At 38.0% G+C, this 27,971-nt stretch overlaps 1 protein-coding gene and 1 pseudogene across 2 annotated transcripts in view; both read right to left on the minus strand.

Annotated features, from left to right (window-relative positions):
- Nucleotides 1-27,971, minus strand: part of EDIL3 (EGF like repeats and discoidin domains 3) — a 430,053-nt gene that overhangs the window by 57,466 nt on the left and 344,616 nt on the right. The gene's annotated exons all lie outside the window — the stretch shown is intronic.
- LOC105886612 lies at nt 351-27,965 on the minus strand (annotated as a pseudogene).

The raw sequence follows: 27,971 nt of genomic DNA on the forward strand, positions 1-27,971 counted from the left end.
TGTTAACTTCACAGCAGGCTGACACTACTTGGCTCATGTTTCAGACCCACTGGAAAAGCAGGTCCATGCTGGTGTTAGTGGACGCTCCTGTTCTATCACTACTCAGGAATCAAGGCTCACCTTGGGTTCATTTACCAAAAAAAGCAAAGTACACACAGGGATTTACAACAATTTTAAAGACAAATAAATGGTCCTATTATGTGGTGCCAACAAACCCAAAAGTTTAGGACAAATAGGGCTCCGATGAGCCTTTAAAAATACTTACATTAAGTACAGTGATACTGAAAGTCAAGTTTTGAAATCTTCAAAAAAACTGTCACTGTTAGTCCTCAAATAGTGCTTGTTATACTTCACATCTCTGCTAAATGTGTGCCTTGAATTCTTATCCAAACCAGCAGCTGCTCCTCACCGGTTATTGCTAAGAACTTTAGCTGGCGGTCTTCTTCAGCTTCTCTTCTTTCTTGACCATTCTTGACAATCCTTTTTGCAGTCATCTTTCTGCCACTAACTATTTTTGTAGAAGTCAATATAGACTTGAAGTTGCCCATCCTGCCACCACCAAATGACGTGGAAGAGAATGAATTGAGGCTGCCATGATCTAACCACCCGAAAGAAGTAAGTCCTACAGGAAATCTCACAGTAACCCCCATATCAAAAGCAGAAAATCCACTTCCAAAAGATGGAAATCCACCTACGGCTGAGAAAAATGACCCCCCGCCTTGGTTTCTGCTTCCTCGAGGACCCCTCTGATTCCCAATAAAACCCTCAAATGGGTCTTAGAAAAAGTCGAATGGAAACAGGTCCCTGACACAAAAAATTACCCAAAGACGTCATCTAGGTTTCTAAATGTGAAACCAAACTCAAATGGATTGTCAAAATGACTTCCACCTCCTCCACCATTTAATCCTCCTTTGCCGTATTGTCACAGATGTCCCGTGTTTTAGGATCTGATGACACTGCACATGTCTCAGCTACTTGCTGGAACTTTTTTCTGCTGCATCTTTATTATCAAGATCTTTATGTGGGTGCCACATCAGAGCCAGTTTTCAGTACGCCTTTATAACATATATCCCTGGCTGAAGCATGTCTCTGCATGCCTAGAACTTCACAGTCCTAACTGATGATTGGAGCAGGTCCCAGGATGCTGGTGGCCACAGCAGGAGGGAGGGAGGAGTGGCAGCCCGGGGTTCCCAGAGGCTCCCACAGAGCTGTGGTGCTGGTAGTAGCAGCCCATAGAGTTATTTTTTATTTTTATTTTATTTATTTATTTATTTTCGGCCAGGGCTGGGTTTGAATCCGCCACCTCCAGTATATGGGCCGGCACCCTACTCCTTTGAGCCACAGGCGCTGCCCCCATAGAGTTATTTTTAAAATGAGATCCTTTGACTAATTGATGATTATTTACTTTAGTTTCCCTTCTGGATTAGTAGCATGCAAATATAAAGTTTTAAAATTTTGGTCCGGATTAAATGCCTATGCGAACCAACTACTGCTGACGTGTCTGTGGAAGGCAAAATTTATCTAAATAAGAGAAAACCCTAACATGGTCGACAACGCAAAACAGTAGAATGAGTGATGTAGCAAGGAAGGAATGAAAGAGTCTAACCGGTATCAAACTGCACTTGAAACAAAACTTCAATTTTTGTTCTGTTTTCTTCATTTTATGAAAGGCATATCCCACTTTGTTGAATATAAAGATTTTATATCCTTCATATTATTTGAAATTTTAAATAAGCTTCATGAATACAAGAAATCAAATTAATTTGACAAAGTGATTTTTTTTAAAAGAAAAATCACACATATTCTCCTCCATCCTCCATTACAGTAAGAAACCCTAGAGGTACAGCACCCTTCCTCCGAGTGGTTAGATCATGACAGACTCAATTCATTCTCTTCCACATCATTTGGTGGTAGCAGGATGGGCAACTTCAAGGTATCTGCGTCCTTACTCTTTCACTCTACAAATGTCTTTAATAAAATGGCAAGATTAGAGAGACTCTTCAGAGAACAGCTACTGGACCTCATGGTCTACTTGCCAAATGATACTCTCCTTAAATTCTAAACCAGTGGTATTCAAGCACTTAATTATGGCTTGTGTTTGCAAATATGCATAATCTTCTATGGAACTTGAATATGCAAAATGGTGAAAGTTAGACCATGCAGTTGAGAACTGAGTGAGGCCATCCCAAATTCATTTGTTGAATCATCCCCTTTGCTCCTTAGCACACAGTGTGCACCCAAGGCCTCCAAGGCAATCCTGAAGTACTGAGAAATACCAGTAGAAAACCACTAATTTGAAATATTTGTGACCAATTCTATTGTTGCTCATACTGTACCCACTTTTCTATTCTGTTTCCATTTCTTTGCCATTTTGGTCCCTAAACAGTTCATAACTATGTGTAATTCCTCTATTATAACATGGTTCTATTATATTGAGAGATGGCTGGATACCTCATGGATCATTTATTTATCTCTACTGTTTTGTACTAAACTATTTTATACTTGCTTTATGGGGCAAAAAGTTCTGAGATTATCCCTGAGATTATGTTATGAAGCCAGGGTTATGAAAATTTGTAAGATACTTTCAGATAACTATACTCTTTTTCAATAACTACATACATGCTATACTTTTATCATAAGTAAACTAAGTTAAATAGTCTTAACGGAGTTACATTTTTTGGAAGAGTATTTGAAACCAAATTTACAGAAATTCAACAGGAACAATATCACAAGGCCTTATCTTCCATTCCAATTATTCTACCATTTCAGGCTATTGTGCAAAGGTTTTATTTAGCAAAAAATAGCTTGTTCAAAATATTCCATTTTTTCTCTACACCCAGGCAACAAAAGTAAGTCGCATTAAAAGCACTCATTTAACAACTTTTTTTTTCCTATAATGGTTGTTATAGATTCTCTTTCTGGCTGGCATTATATCAGAGAGAAACACTGTTTACCAACACCATATTGTTTAGTTCTTTCCAAATTACTTCTTGCCTGGAGAGCAAACCTGGATCTACGGGATGTATTTCCACGTAAATTATGTGCAGAGGAAAAAGATCCCTTTTTTGTTTATCACGGAAACTTGTCTCTCATTGAAATGACTTGATTAAAATGAAGACAAATTAGAACATACTCCTCTGTGCAAAACTTTTTTAACTCCTTATCTCATTTGTTGTTTACTTGTTCCTCACATGTATTTCTCTAGACCAACAATATATAAAAAGCTCTGTCTCCTTCATTGCAGGAGGAATTGTGGCTAAATGTATGCGTGCGTGTGTGCGTGTCTATAGTTGGTGATATCTCTTCTTTACAGCCGTGGTTTTGCTTATAATATCTGTTGATTGATAAAAATCATAGTAACAAAATAAATTTTAAAAATTCAGCAATATGGTCAGGTACAGTAGCTCACACTTGTAATCCTAGCATTCTGGGAGGCCAAGGCAGGAGGATTGATTGAGCTCAGAAGTTTGAGACCAGCCTCAGTAAGAGCAAGACCTGATCTCAAAAAACAATAAATAATAAATATATAAAAATTCAGCAATACTTTAAACTGCACTTTTATTTAATGCTAGACAAGAGTACACACACACACACACACAAGGAATCCACACTGCCCCAACAAAGCCTCCAGCTCTCCTCTCAGCTCCCCCATCACCAGAGCATTTGCAGGATCCTGGTTGATGGTCACTTGTACATAAACACATAGTACAGGGGACAAGGATGAGGTGTGAAAGGAAGACATTTATTCCTTTATTCCATGAGTGTCACTTCTGTAATGTCCCCACACCAGTACCTGATAAACAACCGATAAACCATTGAGAAATTCTCTCTACATCAGTCTAAAGAGTAGAATTATCCATCAATAACCGTTAAAACTGCTGAGTGGTTCTATACTAAAAATGAATGTTGAATCTAGGAAGCTGAACTTTAATCTATTTTCATATACTCTTAAAATTTTTAATAAAATCCAAACTCTGTAAGGCTTATCACATAATTACTTTAGGGATTAAAAATATCATAATCTTTCCTGATGAGTCATTTTAATGGCCAGTGAAATTTGTATGCTACCTGTGATCTCACTTAGTGGTTATGTCTCAATTTCTGCTTTATTCCATTCTATTACCATGTTTTATTCATCTGCCTATTCCTTTCCTGCTCAAAATTTCCAACTGAGCACAGAAAATGCTTTAACTTTCATGAAGGCTTATTCCCCTTCCTACCCAGTAAGCAAGGCTCCGACTCTGATTATGTTCTTGACAGACATATCTTTTATCCATAATGAGCTAAGACAATGTGGACCCTAAATTTATCTTGGCTTCTGTAATTGATCAATTAGGAAGCATAAAGCATAGCCACTATGTTCATATTTTTCACTGACCTGTTTATGAGTAATCTTAAGCTTCTTTCATTTCAGTAGTCAAATTTAATGATCCCTGGTAAATCTAAAGACATTTTGAGATGAATAACCCAAACGAAAAAGAGAACAAGGTGTTTCTGATTAACTTTAGTTATTCCTATAAGCATGTCAGCCAATGCATTATGTGAGTGCCACTGAGTAAATGTGAACCTTTATAATAATATTGGACACAAAACAATTAAATAGTAAAATCACACACTACAGTATTGACTAGAATTTTTGATGGTGTCTATATTTTTGAACAATTACAGCTTTGTTTCCCACTTTGGTATTCAAGGAGAAAGAATCTGCACTGACTCAAGGGAAGTTAAATTATTCCTTTTCTCATCCCAAGGTCTGGAAGAATATAGAGCAGCAGAAGGAACATGGTTGCCAAAGCAGCAGAGAACATGGATGGTGCTAGAAAATGCACTCAGTTTATATTTTTAAACTAAGAGGCAACGTGTCAGGGAATGAAGACTCATGTGCTTTGTGAGTGAGAAGCAGATGTAGCAGCAGTGAGAGCAGGAACGATGCAGGTGTAGGACACTGCAGAGCCCGGGGTACCAGGCTTTCCCTCGGCTCTGGGCACCATGATGTATAAAGATATCATCAATATCCTCTATTAGATGGAGGTGACACTGCCACAAAGAGCCAATAATGATGCAGGGTCATGAGTGCCATGATGTCAGGGATGCACCATACGATGCAATAAAAGCATTTTTCCAATTTTGGGAGGTGAGGCAAGTGTTCCTAGAATGGATAATAGCTAAAGTGAATTCTGGAACATTCCTAGGCCAGTGTAATGATCAAAAGCATTGGCCTCATTTAGAGGTAATTTTGAGAAATACAGAAGCTATGTCCTATAGCCAGGTCACACTGGAAGAAATATATATTTTATTTAGGTCTCTGGGTGATTCCTATGTACACAAAAATTTGAGAAACACTGTTCTAGAATATACCTGGTACCGTAGCCAAGGAAACAAACCAGAAGCCAACCTTCCAGGTAGAGGGAACTACCCTGGCAGCAGGGAGGAGACAGAAAGACTTGTCCTATACTGGGAACTGCAGGCACAAACTGGTCAGTAGACAGAGTTTAAAGGGAAAGGTGGCTGGATAAAAGGCAGAAGAAATGTGCAGAGGTATGATAATGTCAACTGGATGATTAGTAATGCAGTATTAAGGGATTCGACTTTCACAAGGATCCATTAATAGAGCCCATTTTGTATTTTCGTTAGATTACTTTAGTTGATTGATGGAAAATGATGATGGAAGGGACCATTCAGGAGCTTACTATAGTAGTTAAGGGGGAAAAGGACAGTGAATTAGTTAAAGTTGGTAGTAGTGGTGAGGGCAGAAAGAAGGGCACAAACAGAAGGACTAACAACATAAAAACTTGATAAGACTTGGTGATGAGCTGAAGAGAGAAAGCTGAGAGGGCTTGGGAAGCGGAGGAGCAATCAAGGCTGTCCTCAGACTTCTGGTTTGCACATTTGCGTTATCAATAGAATGAAGATTAAATTGAAATAGAAAAGGTTAGGATCTTACTGAACATGTTGAGTTTAAAATATCTGTTGAACAGTCAAGTGAAAACTTCTAGTAACAGTTGGAGACACAGATCTAGAGCTGTAAATTTGGTAGTCATCAACATAGAATTGTTAAGAAAAATTTAAGAGTGGATTACATCACCCAGAGAAAGCATAATATTTCAATGGTAAAGGAAAAGGAGTATTGGGTAACACTATCCTTTGATGGGCAGAGGAAGAATTGCCCTAAAGACATACCAGAAAAGATTAGCCAGAGGGTTAAGATAAAAAAAATAATGTATTGTTAAAAATGAAGGAATTTGATGTGTCACATATAAAATCTGCATTGCTGATGTGGCCACGCTGAAAACAATTTCAAAGAACTGATGGGATGAAAGAATGAGTAGGTGGTGGGAGGGAGGTAAGAGTGTGAGGATAATAATGAGTTGAGCATTAATGGACTAGGAAAGAGTGGGTATCTTAATAGAACCCCACAGTTAAAAAACTGCTTCAGGAATTATAAAATGCATACAGGTTTTTGAACTTGGTGGGCCCCCATCTTGGTTTTTTGTTTGTTTTCTTTCATTTTAAACATTTTCCCAGAATGGAAAAAATAAAGGCAGCCACTTTTTTTTTTTTTTTAATAAAATCTGCCTAATGAGGCTTATTTCTGTTTGAATTTGTTACACGTTATACAAACTTCAAAGCTGGGAAATTACAGAAGTGATAATCATTAAGCGGATGACCATTTTGCTATAGGGCCAAGAACAGATGGAGCCAGTGCGATCTCTTGACACTCCTTCCAAACTTGGAAAACCTAGATGGTAGCCTGATGGAATGGCATTTTCACTCCCTGGCCCTATTCAGTCTTTGTTTTGAATAACAAATATTTTTAACACATTGAAGTCACTATCTGTGATACAATCAACTATAGAAATAACCTAAGTATGCTAACATTATTGTCAGGCAATTAAGCAAAATCCCAGGTGGCTTAACGTTTAATTTAACAAGCTAACATTTGAATTACAGTCTTGTGAGATTAATAATACTGAGAAATGTCAAGAGTGAAAATGCTGTCCTGAGTCAGCTGTTAGAAAAACATCAAATTGAGCCGTTATAATGGGAAATTAGATAGCTGGAGACCAGAAGCCCTTTTAGAATGGTGGAAAACTATGGTCATAATCAGACATTTGAAGTATGGCAGGTTGTGGGAAGAACTTTCCAGTGACTAGGCCAGTGGTCATAAAGTACTAAGTGCAGTCCTTCTTTCTCTCCACCTGTGTCCCTACCCCTGGGCCATAAAGCAGACCACTACCACCAATTAAGAGACAAGGCCAAGTTGTTTGCCAGGTTGTTTATGATTTACTGGCAACAACTAGATAAATCTGGTATAACTGTCCTTATTCAAATAAGGAGCTTAGTGAAGTTAAGGAACTTGTATAAGTCACACCACTAGCAGGTGGCCTACCTGGGACTCACAGCAGCATTTGGCAGATGTGGTGGCTCACATAACAGCAAAGGCCTGCCTTCCAGGACTATGTTAAGTACCTTCTTTATAGTTGTTGGTTGGGTTTGTGTCTGGAGTGTAATGTTTAACATCCACATCCCTGGTTTATACTTTCTTACTTCTAGAGTGTATCAAAGCATTGTTCATATCAAGGTGACCTTTTCCCACAATTAGCTCACATAAAATTCTTAATCTATCAGGTCAGACAATTAAGTTTGCAAACTTGCCACCATGTGCTTTCATTGGCAGCACTGTACAAACTAGTCTTATAACCTTGATATATCCATGTCTCACAGCTGTGTTTGTGTCTACATGTGGTATTTTGTTGAGTGGTGTTCATTATTGTAGTTGTGTGTTTTTATGTGCCATCACAAGAATGTTGGAGCTTGAATAAGAACAATGAACAAACATTCATAAATTTTTGTTGAGACTGTTAAAATCAGAGACATGTTAGGCCAAGTTTATGGGGATAATTCCATGAAGAAAATGACAGTGTATAAATGGATTAAACATTTTCTGAGGGGAAAGTGTCATTGATAAAGAGAGTTAGGGTGAATAATAAGGAGCAGAACTGATGAAAATATTCCAAAAATTCATCAAATTGTTTGTCAAAGTCATTGGCCACCTGACCATAAGAAGCACAGCAGATCAAGTAATTATTAATAGAGAAATAGGTATGAAAATTTTAACTGAAAATCTTGGCCAACAACTCACGGGTCTTGTGTCACAACAATGTACCAGCTTACACAGCACTGTCTGTGAGGGAGTTTAGCCATTAAACCAATAAGCATTTGGAACACCCTCTGTACTCAACTGATATGACTCCATTGAGTTTTTTCTTTTCAGAAGACATTTTGATGACATTCAGGACATCAAGGATAATATGATGACAGCTCTGATGGCCATTACAGAAAAAAGTTCCAAAATTGCTTTGCAGGGTGGACCAGGTGCCTGGCATCTGTGCACTCCAAGGGGAGTACTTTGAAGGTGACTGCAGTGACATTCAGAAATAAAGTATGTAACACTTTTTCTAGGACAAGTTCATTAACTTAATTGTCAGACCTCTCATGTTTAGGGTACTTTTAAGTAATGATTCTTTTTCTTTAGATTCTTGAATTCTTGTAAAAACATCTGATTCCGCACTCATACTATGCAAGGCTGTTACTTTTCTCCACCTTTGTTCTATTTCCTGCATTGTTGTTGTCTCCTTCAAAATTTTTATTCTTCCAAATTATATTATCCGTAGAGGTTTTATATCCTCTAAATGTTAAATGTTTAGTTGTGGTTAGTTTTCAACAATGTAAGGTACAGTTTCTGGTCTATTCCTGTCTAGTTTTACAGGTGCTATTTAAAGTTAATAGGATCACACAGTTTTGTGCTTCCCAGTTTACAAAGCAGAGGTGCTACCTTCATTAATTATTCTCTTTCATATATACAGTAATCTTCTTCTTCTTCTTCTATTTTTTTTTTTTTTTTTTTGCAGTTTTTGGCCAGGGCTAGGTTTGAACCCACCACCTCCAGCATATGGGGCTGGCGCCCTACTCCTTTGAACCACAGGTGCTGTCCAATACAGCAATACAGTAATCTTCACTGAACTGCAAATTCTATCCTCTTCTTTGTGAATGAAGTCAGAGACCTTCTACCACTGATGTTTTTATAAATAGATGTCTACTAAGCAGTTCACACTTACATTCAGTCATATTCTCCCCTGAAAGAGAGAATTTCAGTTTGGCGTGAAGCCTGGGGCAACTGAGAGGTGCTTCTAAGAAACAGACCTGGACATCACTGAGTCCCAGAACAAATTCACCCTTGTGATCAGGTATCATATATCAAGAGCATCCTGAACAAGGTGGGGGATTGCACGTGCGATGGAATGCAACAAGTCCTAATAAAAACGGGTCCGTGTCACATGGACTGTACCATCTACATCTCACATGAGGAATTTTTAAGTTGAACTTCTGACTTTAAACTTTGGTAGCATGCTGTGGTATCGACTGCTTTATGTAACATTCCCATTAATGGCATTTCACATCAATGTGTCTTTACACTTTTTTGTCAGCTACATCATTTTCCACTGTAAACACAAAGTTTTCGTCTAATCTTCCCCTTCTCAGTAATTGGTCCAAAAACATGAAATCATGTTTGCTTTCTCTTGGCCTTCAAACCCTTCATTAATGCTACCAAGTCACGTTAAGTCTACCTTTAAAATTCATACTGACTTGCCACATCTCCTTACCTCTGTTACTATCCCCCAAGTTCAAAATTCTTTCTTATTTTTTACTCAAGAATTATAGTATTTTCTTAGATGATCCTAACTGGTCTCTCTGTTTCTGGTCTTGCTTTCCTACAGTCAGTTCTCTTCATAGCTGTTAATATCATCTTTTAAAAACACAGACAAGTCTGTTACTTCCTCTTTCTTCAAAATCTGCACTTATCCTGCACAGAGTAAACCAGTGGCCTTGCGTGGCCTGGGCCGTGCCTCCCTCCCAAAGTTGTGGACATGGTCTCTGAGTTGCTTACCTGGCCCTGGCCACAAGGGTCTTCCTCTTTATCTAACACACCAACTGTCTTTCTTTTTTAGGCTCTTGGCTTTTGTTTTTATCCCTGGCACTAACTTTTCTTGGCTTCTTTCTCACTTCATTGAGTACCTAATCTCAAGTCTTCAGAGAAGTGGCCCCTCTGACTATGCAATCTAAAATGGCAATCCCATGTTCATTCACACATGTACATACAATTCTGCCTTAATTTGAATTTATTTTATGGCAATTTTCACGACTTGCTATCATCATTGATGTAATTTGCTGTTAACGGCACCTTCTCCACCAGAGCACAGATCCCCCAAAGGCAGTGGTTTAGGGTTGAGAAGTCTGAGTCTTCCCTAATGCAATGCAATGTCCGCCATGATCCCCCACATACCGCATGTGCTCGGTAAATGTCTGGTGAATAAACTGTCTCATCATATCTGTCTTTGCAGAAGAATTTGGAAGGGGAAGCTCTGACCAGGAAGTTCCCTAAGGGTCAGTATGCTTTTTAGTCAAAAGAGGAAGTGTCTTGGAGTTACACAGATTTGGAGTTGATTGGTTGGAACAGCAAGTTTGCCTTGAATGATTTAACCATTGGCTGTAGGCAAGTTACATACTTCTCTAAACTAGTTTTTTTTATTTGTTTCATTTTTAAACGAGGAAGATACTAACTATTTTTATAGTTTTCAGACATGAAAATAACTTACATGGAAATGCATATTTCTGCATTTGAGCAATTTCTTCAGAAATCTCACCAGTCAGGGGTATAAGCCTAGGGTTAGGAAACTGGTTTTATTTTGAGTTCAAGTGAGAAGTACCAATTTAATAAAACAAGTACTTTTCATTTCAACAAATGTTCATGTTCACATGAGAAATACAGTACAATGCTATTGCTGCACCAAGAGTATTAAAGTTTCTATTTTGGTAAATTATTACTGTACTAAATTTGTTAAACTTTGTATTTTAGTAAATTATTCAGTACATTTTGAGCACAGTGGACCACTTTCTCTTTGAATTAAAAATATTCCATCTGTAACTGTAAACAAAGTCTCTTAATTTACTACTCTCCATGGATTAAAAGATTTATTAATTATAAATACTCTATCCTAAACTATTGAAAGGGATGGTAATCAGAGAAATTCCAAATCTTTCCAGATATGATTCAATCTTTTTTTCTCACTGAAGAAGCCAAGCTCATTACCCTACAAATAGCTTTCATTTTACATGACTCTAACTGAATATATAAAATCTATTAGGTACATTACCATTTATATGAAGATTTTGGTGTGTTCAGATAAAATGTGCACTTCTAATCTTACCAGAGTTTTTCTCCTAATTAAAGGAACACATGACTGGCACATTTAAAGGATTGTTTTAAATTTTTTCAGAATTATAGTTTTTAAATAATAAAAAATCTTTCCAGGCTCTCAAGAAAAGATTTTCAAACTATTATGCTTATTTTGTTTTTAGAAACAGAAGCTAAAAGAATGCATCTCCCATTTTTAAATGATCTTATATACATGCATAATATACATTAAGGCAACTTAAAAATTAATTTTCAATTTTTCATCTAAAAACAAAAAGGGATATTGTTCATTACAGAAGTATAGTTGTATCAGGATACCTCAGCCATAGTAGTAAGTGTCATTTGTGATTTAGAGCAAGAGTTATTTAGAGCTAGAATGGCTTATAGTTTAGTTTTTAAAGAATTTCCTTATTGTGAAGTCTGAAACTATTTAAAATGTATCAAAAAGTTTCAGAACTATTCTGTTACCAAACACAGACATTCCTTCTTGGTAGGTGGTGGTTCTGGTTATCATATTAAATTAGCAAATGTTGGAGAATATGAGATATTCACATTAGTCTTTTATTCCTTCTTTGCATTTACTATGCATTAAAATTAAGTTGCACACGAACTTTATGGACACCTTAGATATTTATTGGGAGCCAACCATGTATTAAGCATGGTTCTAAATGCTAGGGTACAGCAGAGAAGAATGAAGAAATTGATACGTGTAAGTAGATGTTCCTATTCTAAAGTTCAATCCACGTTAAATGTGTAAGATACAAAAATACAGTATACCTCTCAGAACACAGAACATTTTGCATATCAAACCTGTCTACCAAGGTGAATTAACAAAATACCAAAATGCTGAGTCACTTGAGTTAATTTGGTTGAAACGTTGGCCAATCTAATTATATTATATATGGATTAAACGGCAGATAAACTGAAAGGTAGGTTTTTGGGGTTTTTTTGTGTCTCTGTTTTGTGTTTAGTGGGACATGGAGAACCTTAGAGTTAGTCAGAGCTACTAACATTGTTTGATTTTCCAAGCTCCAAATCCGGGGCCCTAATAGTTGTACTAGCTCTATAAACCCATGATTCTGTATAATGATATTAATATTTTATTCAGTTCAAACAAATCTTGACTCTGCTATGCTTAACAGGATTTTTCAGTGTGCTATATTTTGGAGCTGACATTGTACAAATACAAAAAGACTCCAGTTGTTTGGTTAGCTTGAGTGCTAAACGATAGTCAAAGAAATGACATCATTATTAACTGCATACACTTGTAAGCTATTGAGCTTCTTCCAAGAACACAGAACTACCCTATCAGCTATCTAGTACTACAAACTCACTTTTTAAAAGTCTCTGATTACATCTGTGACCAAAAAGTAAAGACTCTAATGACATGCAATATGAAATAAAACACTGGTATACCACATTAACAAGGAGTTCAAGAGAAAAAATACAAAAGAAAAGCTACCTCACGAAGGAAATTACATTTTTGTACTTTACAGGTCAGTTGGGAGTGGACCCTTGGATAAGCGAAGAGCAGATAATCCTACCAGGAATTGATATGGCTTGCATTTTAGCCAGAATAATATTAACACCTAAAAACAGGAAGGTTGGGCAGAGTGCATGACAATCTCTACACCATACATCAATTTTGTAGACTTGTTTCTCCCGGCGATAACAAAATAAACCACTCTGCTTTTATAGATGAAGAAGCCCACGCAGGCTTCAGGCCACTTAGATGAGTTGAGGAGTGATTGTAAGTTTGTGGTACAATCGGGACCTAACAGGGTATAGCTAGTGACTGCTTTGTAAGCATGACTGAGAAGCGGAAAAGACTGTGTGTGGAGGAATACGGGCTCTGCAGGACAATATCTGAGCTGAAGAAGAAAGTACATCTATCACTATAATACAATGGTATGTTAGAGCTGGGTACATGACACAGTCATTTAGTCCGAAGGGAGAAGAAGGGAGATTATTGAATAGTAGGTGGCAGAGTTAGGAAAGAAATGAAACTGGTTTGCAGGCTGTATTTCAGGTACAGACCCATGTTTTATTCATAAGTTTCCTTCCTAGGCCTAGCTCTATCATTTTTCAAAGATTGCAAATAAGAACTTGGGATCAAATAAAAACACTTGGTTCCTAAAACAGACATTAAAAGAAAGGAAGGAAAAGACATTTTCCCAGGAAACTTACGTATTTCCCCAAGAAAACTTTCAATATTGTGCTAAGAAATTCACATGGCTGGGATGAAGGAGGTAAGAATGTATACTAACAATTTATGAAAGAAATAATCACAAGAGTGTATGCAAAGAAGACAATCTGGAATTGAAATAGAGTGAGAGAAATGATGGTTTGCATCAGTTCTAAAACTCATGGAACTTTTGTGAATAAATGAACCAGGCTGAGACGCCTTTAACAAGTTAAAAGATTCCTATGAATGGCAGAAACTTTGAGAAGTAAATGTTTAAATTGTGGCAATAGCCCTGAGAGATTTCCTTTAGAATTACAGCTTTTCTAGAGAACTGTGTTTCTTCTGCACCTTTGTTATCTCGTAAATCTGTTTATTACCTTGCGTGCTACAGTTCTTAGAGCAGATTTGTTCTAAATGGTGTGTGATAAGATTTCTAGCCGAAAGAGAATGTTGTAGAGTAAATCTAGTTCATTTTCATCCATACTAAAATATTGGGTCGCTCTAATAAAGCTCATCTCCCTTTTTTATGTTCTTACTCTAAAGCCTCCCTCTGATCCCAGTGTTGTGCTAATGTTCTGAATGTATGTTCCTTACTGCATTTCATATCCACATGATGAGTGCTGTAATCCATCCAGTCCCACAGACAGGCTATGTGTCTGTATTCTGTAAACCCCAATCCAAAATGCTCCAGAATAAAAACTTTTGGTGCACGTCCATGATCCACAAGCAATGAGTAGCAGTCAAAATGCAGGTAAGTTTTTGAACACAAAAATTTACTGAAAATATTGTATAAATTTACCTTTAGCCTATGCTTATGAGCTGTACATAAAACAAATGAATTCTGTGTGTAGGCTTGGGTCTCATCCTCCAGATACCTCTATAAATATGCAAATGTTCCAAAATCTAATAACAAAAACCAATGAAACACTCTGGTCCCTGGTATTCTGGATAATGGACATTTATTTATTTACCTGTCTTAACAGAGTACAAAGGCTCTGTACCCATATAAGAGGACAGAAGAGGTCACAGATTGTAGGCAGTGTGGAGTGGACACCGGAAGGGCACTGGGTCTGGGGGCTGGAAGACTGAGATCTGGGACCTGGATTTTCCCTGGGCTATTTAGTAGCTCTCTAACCTTAGACCCTCTCCTATTTACCATCATGAGTCTTGGTTTCCTCATGTACAAAAAGGTGAGAACAAGTGTGGATGGTACTTTTCCTATCAATATTCTTATGAGGAGCCATACAGGAAAGTGCTCAATAAATCTCAGTTATAGGGTGGCACCTATGGCTCAAAGGAGTAGGGCGCCAGCCCCATATACCGGAGGTGGTGGGTTCAAACCCAGCCCTGGCCAAAAAACGGTGCCTGTGGCTCAGTGAGCAGGGCGCCGGCCCCATATACTGAGGGTGGTGGGTTCAAACTCGGTCCGGCCAAATTGCAACAACAACAACAAAAAAATAGCCGAGCCTTGTGGTGGGTGCCTGTAGTCCCAGCTACTCAGGAGGCTGAGACAAGAGAATCACCTAAGCCCAAGAGCTGGAGGTTGCTGTGAGCTGACACCACAGCACTTTACTGAGGGCGAGAAAGTGAGACTCTGTCTCAAAAAAAAAAAAAAAAAAGAAAAAAACAACAAAAAAACTCAAAAAACAAAATAAATCTCAGTTATACTGATGTTCTTACTGTCCTATTTGCCCTCACACTTAACCTAGTTCTACTGCAAAGATTACGATTCTTATTTTTTTAATTTAAATTGCACTACAAACATAGGTGTTGTTATTATTTTATCTGGCAATATGCAGAGCTTGGATGAACCTGTCCTTCTGTCGTTTGGTATGATACATAGAAAGGTTCAGTCAATGAGAGCAATTATTATTTTTTCCATTCATTTTAAAGACAGTTTCATTTTCTAAATGTTTAACCAACACTCTGCGACTCTGTTAGGATGACAGTAAGTTTCTTGTACTAATTTGGAAGCATCTTGCACGAGCATACATATGTGTTCTTGAGAAACTCCGTGAAGACCTAAATCATTTTTAAAGTTGTGGCTTACTTTATAACTCTAGAAACAGCAACACCCTGTAGCACCCTGGTGCACATTCTCACTTTTTTTAAAGTTACGTTTTCAAAATAAACGTGTGATCCTTGTGGGGGCTGCATTCATCAGACAGGAAATGCATGACAAAACACGGCAAGGGAAAAATGAGAGCGGGCACTCCCTGGGGAATACGACACGTCTTACAAATATTACAAGGTGGATGCATCCTGCCCGGCTTTCTTTTTCAATGATTACTTGTTCTGTCATCTGTTACTGTTGATTGTAAACTATGTCACTTCCAGGAAAAGTTCTATAATAAACCTGGAGGAACAAATAACACTTTCCCAAAGGAGGCTTGTTTTATTCCACACTGAGTCATCATGTGTGTCACCGTGCTTTGATCATCGTATGAAAAGTTGTGTATCTGTTGGCCCTGCCCTTCTGTGTCTAACTAAATCATTCTTCCTCTCTGAAATCTGGACATCCAAATCCATAGCCCTTTCTTTAACTCTCAAGACATTGTCCAAAGCAGGGGTCCTCAAACTTTTTAAACAGGGGGCCAGTTCACTATCCCTCAGACCGTTGGAGGGCCAGACTGCGGGCCCTTGACGAGTCAGCTGCTAAGCAGGACAGGCAGCAGCAGCAAAAACTCCCGGCAGGCCAGATAAATGTCCTGGGCGGGCTGCATGTGGCAGTTTGAGGACGCCTGGTCCAAAGTATGCAGTTAGCCACCAGCATGTTGTAACTTGCATTGTTCTGCCTCTGTGTATAAATTCTCACTTTACATCGTGTGACTTAATTTAAATTCTTACTTTAACTTCTTACTTCAAATCGTGTGATTTCCTTACATCTGATACTTGGCTGCAACTTTTTCTCAGCACAGTCTCTATTTTTTTTAGGGAAACAGACAATTCCTTGAGGAGATTCATGACTGATGGTTCAGAAACCTTCCTGATATTTTAACTCCTGCTTGCCCATGAACAGACTAAGTCTCTTCCTGATAGGGAGGATGTTTTCTTTCCTCTAATCTTCTGGGTTTAAATCACTGACAGACCAGAGGGCCATGAAGGAAATACTCACTAAATTTCTCCACAGCTGTCCTCACTTTCACATTTACCCTCAGACTCAACTTTGCTCTTCCATCAAGAACCATAAAGAGCCACCTGCACCTGGCTCCCCGGGGCTCCTTGGGATGGCCCCTGTCTTTAGTTGAAGTAATCAATCAGGAAAGTTCATAGATTTCCTTATTCATAAAACAATGAAACCTTTCTCCACTGGAGTTAGCAAGTCGTGAACTCTAAATCACAAAGTCCCCAAAACCCAAAAGACCGAGAAAAACTTTGAACCTGAGGCTGGTTATAATACACCTTGCAAACACCTTTAGTCCTTTATTAAAATGTAAAAGAGGGAAAAGACACAGGGTCCCTAACTCATTGTCCTCAGACTTCCAACTTATTTGCATGTCAAGGGTTGCAAATAATGTATTTTTTTAAATCCATTTCCTACGAAGGTAAATGGAAGGAGAAGCTCAAACTGAGCTAATCCTACTCGTTTGGGGGTTTTCCTCCTGAGTGTTCAAATTTAGTTTTAATTTCCCAAAAAGAGTGTCCTGGGAGGTCCCAAAAGAGCACTGGTCTTGGGAATGTGACACAGAACCAAAATACATCAAGGCCTCATTACTGAGAAGAACATTGTAAGTAACAGTCCTTTCCTAGAGATTCATGAGTATTAGGGTACTGCAATGTAGATTTCCCTTTTTGAGCCAAAACAAACAAACAAACAACCCCCCCCCCCAGTAAAACCAAAGTGCTTTCCTTTTCTAGTCTCACGTAATTTCTATCGCAGTCTAAGATAAACTTTGTAAAATACAGGGATGAATGCACAGAACATTTCTTAGATGCGTTCAGCAGATTTTCCCCTCATCTGAGCAATATAATTCAACTACTAATTGCTTTAATAATTTAGGACACTTGGATGGACTGGGAATGGCTCAAAGGAAATATGGATTAAGAAGATTGCTTTCTTATGGGCCATTTCTCCAGAGATAGTTGCTTGAATTAAGGATCTAAATGTCAGGTCAAACTCATTTTGTATTACAATCTAGTAATCTAAATGGCGGCTGTTGAGATTAGTCCAGAGGGGGCTACATGTAGATTTCTAATCAAAGGGATAGCTTTATTGATTACTTAATAATAAATTCTTTGCAACTCTTTAACTTTTAGGGGAATATTTTTTAGTAGGTTAAAGTGGTCACTCTCTTTTTCAAGAAACTGTAACCCTACATATGGTATGGCTAACTTCACAGAAGGATGTAGCGCAAGTACTCAGACAACCTTGGTCCTGTCATGCATCTCCCTCTCTCCCTATAGATTTGTTTCTCTCAGTAAGAACAGTAATATTTGGTGGAAAAAGTCTAAAGACATATATACTATGTAGCCTTACAAAAAGGTGGAGATGTTACCTCTTTTATGTTTACATGGAGGGACCTGGAACATATTCTCCTGAGTAAAGTATCTCAAGAATGGAGGAAAAAGTATCCAATGTACTCAGTACTTCTATGAAACCAACTTGTATTTACTCACACTTTCTTATGGAAGACAGAACACAACTATAGCCCAGGATGAAGGAGAGAAATGGAGTGGGAAGGGCATAGGGGGGAGTTTTGATAGAGAGAGGGTAAAAGGCAGGACCACACCTATGGAGCATATTGCAAGGGTATAAGTCAAATCTGTCAAGTGTAGAACATAAACGTCTAACACAATAATCAAGCAAATTAGGTGAAAGCTATGTTGATTGGTTTGATGTAAGCACCTCAGATTGTATAAAAAAATCAACACATTGTATCCCACATATATGCATAAATGTATTCGTGATCTATGTGTATACGACTTAATAAAAAAAGACATATGAAGAAATCATTTTCCTCTTCAAACCATAGTTCTATTAGAGAAATACATTTCCAGTACTGCTTTACATTTCCTTCCTAGAAGAAAGAGCTACCAAAGTAAAGCACTATTATTCCACACACAGACATACATGTATCCATAGTTTTTACTTTTACAGAGGATAAAGAAAAAAGTTACTTGCATTTCAAAAAGGGAATAAAAAATAAGTCAGAGAGAGAAAATGTCTAACAAAAAAGAAATGCATTAAAACTAAAGACACATATGATAAAATCAGAAAACAAAATAAGTGGCTTTAAAAAATTAATCTAAAGTGGCCAGAGTGGTGCCTCACACCTGTAATCCTAGCACTGTGGGAGGCCAAGGTGAGCTCAGGAGTTCCAGACCAGCCTGAACAAGAGGGAGACATGGTCTCTACCAAAAACACAAAAATTAGCCAGGCGAGTGTCTGAAGTCTCAACTACTTCAGAGGCTGAGGCAGGAGGATGGCTTGAGCCCGGGAGTATGAGGATGTTGTTACCCAGGCTGACATCAGGGCATTCTAGCCTGGGCAAGGGAGTGAGACTCGGTTAAAAAAAAAAAAAAATCTAAAGAAATGACTGACACAACTTCTCGGAATCTAATCACAGCAGGTGGTGATTTTCGTATTCCTATGTTTGATTGCGATAATATGATACATGTGTATACGATATCATTTTCTACATCTTGGATATTCACAATGTTTCTCAATGACATGTTTTGTGATAAAGACAAAACAAAGAAAAAATAAATGACTGGCAAATGCATTCTTTATATTTTAAGACCTAGCTAACTAGAATTAGGAGAATGGTAAGAATTTTGTATGCTGCTTATACCATGCAACAAAGTATAGCAAGTGTAGCCTATAAAATACCTTTTCCGTATCTTTTAAGTTTAGTTTAACTTTATATGATTTTAAGAATAAATAGGTATCTGCTAGCAGTAACTGAGTCTAAACCCTGGTAGTGTACCGTAACAATGCGTCCCTTGGAATAGCATAGCTATTAAGCAGTATTTTGCTTATATACTTTACTTAACAATTTTAAAACTACACAAGAAGTTTAAGTATATTGTATTTATTTGTCTGCATACTGACCTTTCTATATTGTGATAGCATGCTTAATGTATATGCAAAAAGAATGTATTTGCTTATTTAGATTGCATTAAAATTTGAAGCTAAAGAGATTTGTTCTTTTCCAGAAACAGGCGGGCGTCAAGGCCCCCATTCACTTGTCTCACTTGTCTTCACTTGTCTCACTTTTCTTCTGTATTGTATACTGTGGACACAATTACTAACTGACACAGAGAAAAATGACAAATTGTCCCATTATCAACCAGAAAAACCCTGAAAATTACTTCAATATTTAAATCACTTGCAAGATTACAGTTCAAATGACACAATAGCAGTGCCCAATTTAAACTTACATCTTTCTGTGAAGCTGAAAAGCAGATTAAATTTGAATAATTAATTTTAATGTTTTCACTGATATGTAGTGCATTAAAATTTAACTTGCTCTGAGCCACTGATGATGGACTATAGCCCAATTCCCAGGATTTAGAGATTATTTCAGCACAGATTAGCCTTGGTATTTACACCAGGCAAACCTTCTCAGAGGCAATGCAAAATGTGTCCCCGCATGTCACTCCTAATTGGCCTGACTTAGCCATGCTGTGACCCAGCAGATCCTTCATAGGAAACCACTCTCAAAGTTACTGGGTTTATTTTCTGGAAAATATCCTTTGTTAATTAATTTTCAATCAGTCTTTAAAGATGATAGTCCTTTGACATTACTCTTAATAGCCTATTTTAAAATCAAACATCACACATCACAGTCAATAGAAAAATGTTTTAATAAACTCCCTTTAGCATCGAGGGCCTCACTGAACCCCTTTTGTCTGATGATGCATCTAGTTTTCAATAATTTATTCATTCATTTAGTGACCATTTGCTGAGAATCCATCATATATATGGCCATGGCCTTGTCCTTCTCAGGACATAAATGTGAAAGGGCAGAACATATTCCTCTTGTCATTTTCCTGCTTCTAAGAGTGACACAGTACAAGGCAGCTTGGGAAACCTGGGGCAGGAGGAATCGACACTGACAGGGACTCGGAAGCCCTGGTTTCCGTCAGGAATCTGCTGCCTTCTTGTGTGATGCTTCAGCATCTAAGCAGGAGATAACTCAATCCATAACAGCTTAAATATTTATTGACATTCATTATTCTATACAATACAAAAATTTAAATAGGGTAACTCCAGGGTTACTTAATCCAGGGGCCTATCAGTATCCTCAAAGACACAAGTTGTTTCCTTTTTTTTTTTCAACTAAGAGTATAGATTTTATCTCTCCCAAATAGCTTTCTTCAATATTCCAATGTAACTCCCAAAATGTTGGTCACTGAACACCAATATGATAGCATTCAACATTCAGGATTCAGCAAAACCACATTTATCTAAAGGAAAGCTACCTCTTTCTATAAAACCCCTACTATTAGCAAGGAAACATTATCCAGAAGCCCTCCACTAGAATATTTAATATCCTCTTCTCAAAAAAGTTACTTAAGTATATCACTTGATATGAGTTCGCCTTACAGATTTGCTACAGTGACCTTGCCGAGCAATCCACTTGTCTGAACCTTGGCTTTCCCCCCCACAGTGCAGTATCTCTCCTGGAGGTTCCTCTACTGCACCCAAGCTACCGACCTCATGTGCTTGCTAAGAGAATCAGTTAAATTATACGAAAGCAACTATGTCAGCATAATGTGATAGAGAAATATACACCACCATCATCTTACATAATATAATAGTATCTAATAGAGTATCTTTTAGGGATACTCTAAAACCAGGTACTCCTAAGAGCAGGTCCCTGCCACAGTAAGTTTGCTGTTGTCCCTTGCAGTCCTTGCCACTCCTTTCAAACTGGGTAAATAAGATTTTCGAAGAGAAATTGGGACTGGGATGTCTCCTTAGTTATAGGCCTGAAAAAAATGACATAAATTTGATTTCTTTAAGAAATCCCAGCATATTGCTGTTTTTCAAAGTGTGGTCCCTGGATAAGCAGCCCTGGCATCACGTGAGAGCTGGCGAGGCCTGCAGAGTATCTGCATTTCTCTCTCGCTCCAGGAATACCTCACTGCAAGTGCACGGACTCGGAATCGGCATTTAACAAGACACCGGGTTAAACTGCACGCTGAATTCACAAGGCACCACTCGTGTGGAATGCAAGATTGCTGTTTTGATCCCACAGATGTTTTAAATCTAAATATTTCATTAGAATTATGCTAACACTGATGCTTTCATAAGAAAATATTTTCTGAGGCAAACTGCATTGAGCCAATTTAATTCTTTAATCAATTTCTCTTTTAGAGAAAATTTGTTTCCATGTTTGTTTGTTTTTTTTATTTTCATAAAATCACTTTGCTGGATCAGTTGTCTCTATTTCAATTTTATGACAAAGATTCAGCTCAGATTATCTTTTTTTCATATAAAATTATACTATTTTAAACTTTTGCCTTTGTATTATTTTGTGGGTATTTCTACCAAGTCCAATTTTTCTGTCTTAAATTTATTGGTTCCAATTTTCATCAAAATAGTTGATAGCTCTATTAATAGTTAATAAACAATTTTACTAACTTTGGATTTAATAGAGAGCAATTTTATTTTTATTTGGTTATTTCCAATAGCAATTTTCACTATGAATTAGGTAAAATCTACTCCAAATACTATCTTCAAAGAAGGCAAACAGCTGCAGCTATTCTGATGTGCTGTCTACTAAGTTCTTAGATAGAAAACAGGGTCTTATCATTAGATGGTCTAAAATGTCTCATCTAAGAATACATGCTGCTCTGGTATCCTTTGACCTTAAGCTAGATTATATTAATTTCTATTATATATTATACAATATAAAGATATTATCACACAGAACAGTAAGTGTTCATTACTGTAAGAGTATCTATAAGTTAAGATTTAACTGAAATAGAGACCCCCCAAACAGCAGAGTCTATACCTCATTCATGTTTATTCTCCAGAAGAATCTGTGGTACAAGTGTCGAAACATTTGTTGAATTAGAGAGAGAAATAATAAATATACCAATCACCAAATACATGCTCTAGTAATTCAAAGAAGGGAAATCTGCTCCTGACATTCTACATAGTTTTCACAGCATAGCTGGTATTACTTCTGGAAGGTGTAGCAGAATCCAAACATAGAGATGGAAATGCCTGGGGCTTTTTGCTGGGACCTTGTCCATTTTGATTAAGTGTAAAGTGCTTATGAGATGGCACTGGAATTTAAGTTTGCCAAAGAAGGAAGATTTCAAAGCAGGGGGGGTCTGAGCACTCTCATCTGTGTGATCATGAATCTGGTGGAGCAGAGCCTATTGCAGGGGACAGAGGGGGGAGTGTGAGGAGAAGGAAGTGGTAAGAAACTGGCAATAGTGATGTCAGTGTGTAAGGTGCTGCCAGGGCAGTTGAGAGTCTGAATCAAGAAAACAGGACATGGAATGAAATACAAAGGGTGGAGACTGAGGACAGTTTGCAGCACTGCCATTACTGACCTTGACCCTCTTCTCTTTTCAGGCTGTATATTGTCCTGGAGGGATGTGACCCTCCTTGAAATTATTTGCTAATAATTTTCTAACTCTAGCTTGCTGTCTCCTGAACCATAGATCCCAGATAAGATTGCCCAGTTGGCATTTCTGCTACCATGTTTTATATGAAACTTGGTGTCCCAAGAAGGATCTTCCCAATTTTTTCCCAACTGAAGGTTCCCCTCTAGGTGACTGCAGTGTGACATACAGACATCAGCCTCATTCACTACCAGTTACGCAAACCTGCCAACCTTTTCACTGATTTCTCTCCCTCATCTTCCCCCTGCCTACTCCCACTGTCCCTGCCACATCCCACTGTCCCTGCCACACTCAGGGCTCATTACCTCCCACCTGCCTTGACAGTGTTTTCCTAAGTGGTCTTCCCGCCCAGTGTCCCCATCCCCCAAGTCCCTCCTTCACAGAGTTGCCAGATTAATCACTCTGGTGTGCACATCAAAGCATGCCACCCATCAGCTCAGAATCATTCAATGGCTCCTAAATCTTGCCTCCAGGAATATTGTGAGTTATGATAGAAATGGCGATATGATTCAGAATCAGACATGTAAAACTAAGTCTTGATTCCGCCATATGTTAGTCATGTGGCCTGAAGTTATTTATCTGGCTCTCTGTTTCAAAAAATTTACCTTATGAAACTAATTTAAAAATCAGATAAAATTATACATATATACACGTGGAATATATTTCATAGATATAGTCAATGGACAATTTATTGGAAAATGTTTAATCTTTGAAAATATTTCCAAAGGCTTCCTAGGAATCCCATAAATATAAATAGATATATGGATATCTATATCAATTAATATATGGAATGACATATTTCACATGCCCATGGAGTCTCAAGAACAAATACATGGGGATGTAAATATATGTTTATAGAATTTTACTTTCATGTAATGATAAAGTCCATCTGTACTGATGTCCTAAATGTAGATTTACATGTTTATATTCAAATAATAAAAATAAAAGCATAAAAACAAAAAGCTACTTTAACATTTTTACCAAATGGGAGTATTCAACTTTCCTAAGATCATAAAACTAGGCTTATAATACTGAAATAGCAGCAAGAAAACCTTCCATTATGACAGGCTGCATTAACGAAAGTCTGTGTCTACCGCATTAGAGGGAGGGACGCCCTCGCACACACTCTATCTGGAGTTAATGAAAGTCTGTGTCTACCAAGTTAGAGGGAGGAGCACCCTAAGAAGAATAAACACACACTCTGTCTAGAGTGATTAAAAATGTTAGTGAACACTGTGTTCCAATCTGAGGACATTTTAAAGGAGCTTAGAAAAAAATTACACCGAGAGAAAGACAGATGAGTTTGCTGAGTGCACCACGTTCTATTTAGAATGTAAAGGTAAGAAAGTGGTTAGAAACTCAGGGAAGTTTTACTTAAATAAAAAGTTGAGGGTGGCACCTGTGGCTCAAAGGAGTAGGGTGCCGGCCCTACATGCTGGAGGTGGCGGGTTCAAACCCAGCCCCGGCCAAAAAAAAAAAAAAGCTGATGAGGAGGAGACTCAGCAGTGAGTGGAGGTCCCTGGGATTGGAATTATCCAGGCACAAGCTCAATGCCACACACCTACCAGTGTCACGTGACAGGGATTCCCAACATTGGCTGATTTGGATCTGAGTGACCTGAGAGTCCTTTCTAAATCTCTGATGTAATTGTTAGGAAAAGAGATCCATGTAGTAGACGGTGCGTTAATGGTCTAATGGCAAAAAGGCTTTGTTCTTTTCCTATTAAACCCAGGATTATCTGGACTTTATTGAGAATGAGGAACAACAGAAGTTGCCAGTCCAGGTATGATTAAGGATTTGGGTGGTTCTTTCCTTTTTTTTTTTTAAATTTCAGAATATTATGGCAGTGCATCTGCTGGTCACATAAACTGCCTCTGTAGAGTCTGAGTTAAAGCTGTATGCATTTTTCTTTGGTTTGTTGTGCTAATTTGTTTTTAGCTCACAAGTAGTTTTTTATATCTTACACGTGACATACTTTATAATTGCACACATATTTGCATATCTAAACATTAAGTAATAATAGTCTTTAAAAATTAATTACATTTATCAGTAAGTTCCAACCATTTATCTACATTCATTTTACTTTCAACCTTGTCACCTCTACTTCATAGTCATTAACCATGAGGTTAAATGACTTTCCTTAAGGAATAGATACATCAGGAGTTGCTCTAAAAATATCTTACCTACTCAGCAAAGCAATTTTCCAAGATATGGTTGGAATATGATAAATAGCACCAGAGTATGTTTATTGAATTTCGGTTTATTCCTAGGGCTGTATTTGTACAGCCATAACGTAGAAGGGTTTAGAACATATTAATTTAAATGTGTATCCTGAAGTACCTGGCACATTATTTTCCAATGCTGTGAATTTCCAGCCTCTGCAATTTGGTTTCCTCTGAAAAAAGGAAAGTATTTTCTTTGTCCTTTCCAGGTCCTGTCCATAAAGGAACACGAGGATACCAATTGTCATTTCTATAGTAGCAGAAATCACAAGAGACCAAAGGTCTGGGTTGAGGCCAAGGACTGGTGGTGAGTTGGTGGCAGCCTGCACCCGCCTCCTGCCCCACTGAGCCTTCCTGCCTTCCTCTGATCCTCTCTCATACCTGCATCGGCTGCTGCCTTCTCCCAGGCCTCCTCACTTCAACACACTCCCAGATTCACGAAGTATATAAGCGTGTTTGAGATGCCATGATACAGTGCCACAGGCTCTGCAGATTCAACAACCAAAATTTACTTTCTCATCGTCTTGCAGGCAGCAGTTCAAAATCCAGGTGTTGGCCGGGCTGGCTTTTTCTCAGGCCCATCTGTGGCTTGTGGGTAGCTCTGTTCCCCATGGCTTCATATCCTTTTCTCTATGTGTGTCTGTGTCCCGATCTCTTCTTTTAAGGACACTAGTCACACTGGGTTAAAATTCCCCATATAACCTTATTTCACTTTCATTACTTTTTTGAAGACACTATCTCCAAAATCATTCATATTCCAAGTTCAACACATAATTTTGGATGACACAATTCAGCCCATAACAGTAATAATAATAATAATAATAATACATTATGCTGATCTAGGCATTAAGAAATTTTGCTAAATTAAGGAAGAAAACTTGAATAATGTTTTTCACTTTAGCAAGCTGCATTTTCAGGCAAAACTTTAGGTCCATTTTTGTAGTTGTGACTTGATGGGTAAATCTACTCATTCGCCACTTATTATCAGATGTTAAGGACTCAGTGTTTAGGTTCCCGGATTTGTACATCAAATGCCAAACTCCTAATGTAATGGCGTTTGGTGGTGGGGTCTCTGCAGAGGACTTAGGTCACGCAAGTGGAACCCTCATGAATGGGATCAGGACCATTCATGAAAAGTGACAGAAGAGGTTCCACTTTCTCTGCTCTCCATCATAAGGACACGTTAAGAAGATGGCCATCTAAGGGCTCTCATCAGAACCCTGCCATGCTGGCTCCTTGGTCTAGGACTTCCCAGCCTCCAGAACAGCAAGAAATACATTCCTATTGTTTAAATCATCCAGTCTATGGTATTTTTGTTATAACACCTAAACTAAAACAGTAGACAACCTCTAACTAAAGATGACAAAAAAGTCTTTTTAAGAGCTCAGAATACTATGCAGGAATTTCCGTTGTAATTTCAGATATGCTGGGTTTATTAGCACAAAACCTTGTTGAAAGCCCCATGAACCACAAAGTCCAAGTAGTGTTTGCAAAGCATACTCGTTCTTGAGATATGGAAAATCAGTGTTTTCTTATGAAATAGCTTCTCAGAAAAGAATTCATGTAAGATTGCTAAATGTCTTTCCTTTTTAATTAAAAGTATGGTTTTATCTGAAATGAACTGAATACAACTACTGTTTAATTAAACTGAAAACCTTTAAGAGGATCACTCCAATAAGATCAATTAACATTCTGTTCCATATGGAATACAATTAGAAAGGCAATACTTATAATCCACTGGCATAACCTTTAAAATTCACTTGGCCTTTACGCACATCTATATGGCATTTCCTTAAAAATCCAAACAGCTAGACAGAAAAAAGCATAGAGTAATATTAGTGCTCATTTTCAAATTAAAATTATTCATAAAACAGAATTAAAATAAATCTTAGTTGACAACTGGTACTTCTGAGTAACTTGAGAGTTCTGCAAGAAAAATAGGTTCCTACAAGTGAAAAAAGGAGACAAGAATTAAACATTAGAGCACTGGAATATTGAACAAATATTAGAGGAATATAAGTCTCCACATTCTTTTTTAAAAACTAAGTTTTCCAGTCGGGGTTTTAAAAATATTTGTCTTAAATTTCTGAGTCACACAGCTTATGTAGACATAGCAAAATCTGATTAATGCCAATAACAGTTTGGGAAGAAAGCTTGCATTTTCAAATTCTCATTTGAAACATCCAGGAAAATTTCAAGAAACAGCAAAACAAAATATTGACATGACTTTTGACCACTGCTGCTTTGTGATAGAGGGATTACTAAAGGGAGTTTTAAAGTATGCCTTACAGTTTCAGAAATATAAATAATGTCATTTGCTGCCAAATATATGCTGCTGTGTTTCTCCCATCCAAAGCACAACATTGTGAAATGTGCTGTAGTGGAAAAGATGGGCAAGGATAGCATTCCACTTCCATGGGGCTCCGCTTGAGCTGGGCCTCCTTCAGAGCGGTCTGGCCTCGGGCATGAGCTGGGACAGAGCAGAGCTTCAGGACCCTCCGGTTTGAACTGCTCCTCTGTTTGCCTTCCAAGATCGTATTTTCAAGTCCTGTGGCGGTCATTCTCAGCAGGTATTTGCGTCAAGCCAGGAACTGCCAGGAGTTGGCCCTCAGACTCTCTCCTTTACCTGATGTGCTTCTTTGACCCGCTGTTCCAGCTGACGTGCGTCCCTGAACACGGCGACTCCCAATTCCTGGGCTTCCTCCACTGCCAGCATCTGCCG

Source organism: Otolemur garnettii, unplaced genomic scaffold, assembly GCF_000181295.1.
Source record: "Otolemur garnettii isolate 467f Iridium unplaced genomic scaffold, OtoGar3 scaffold00017, whole genome shotgun sequence".
Lineage (NCBI taxonomy): Eukaryota > Metazoa > Chordata > Mammalia > Primates > Galagidae > Otolemur > Otolemur garnettii.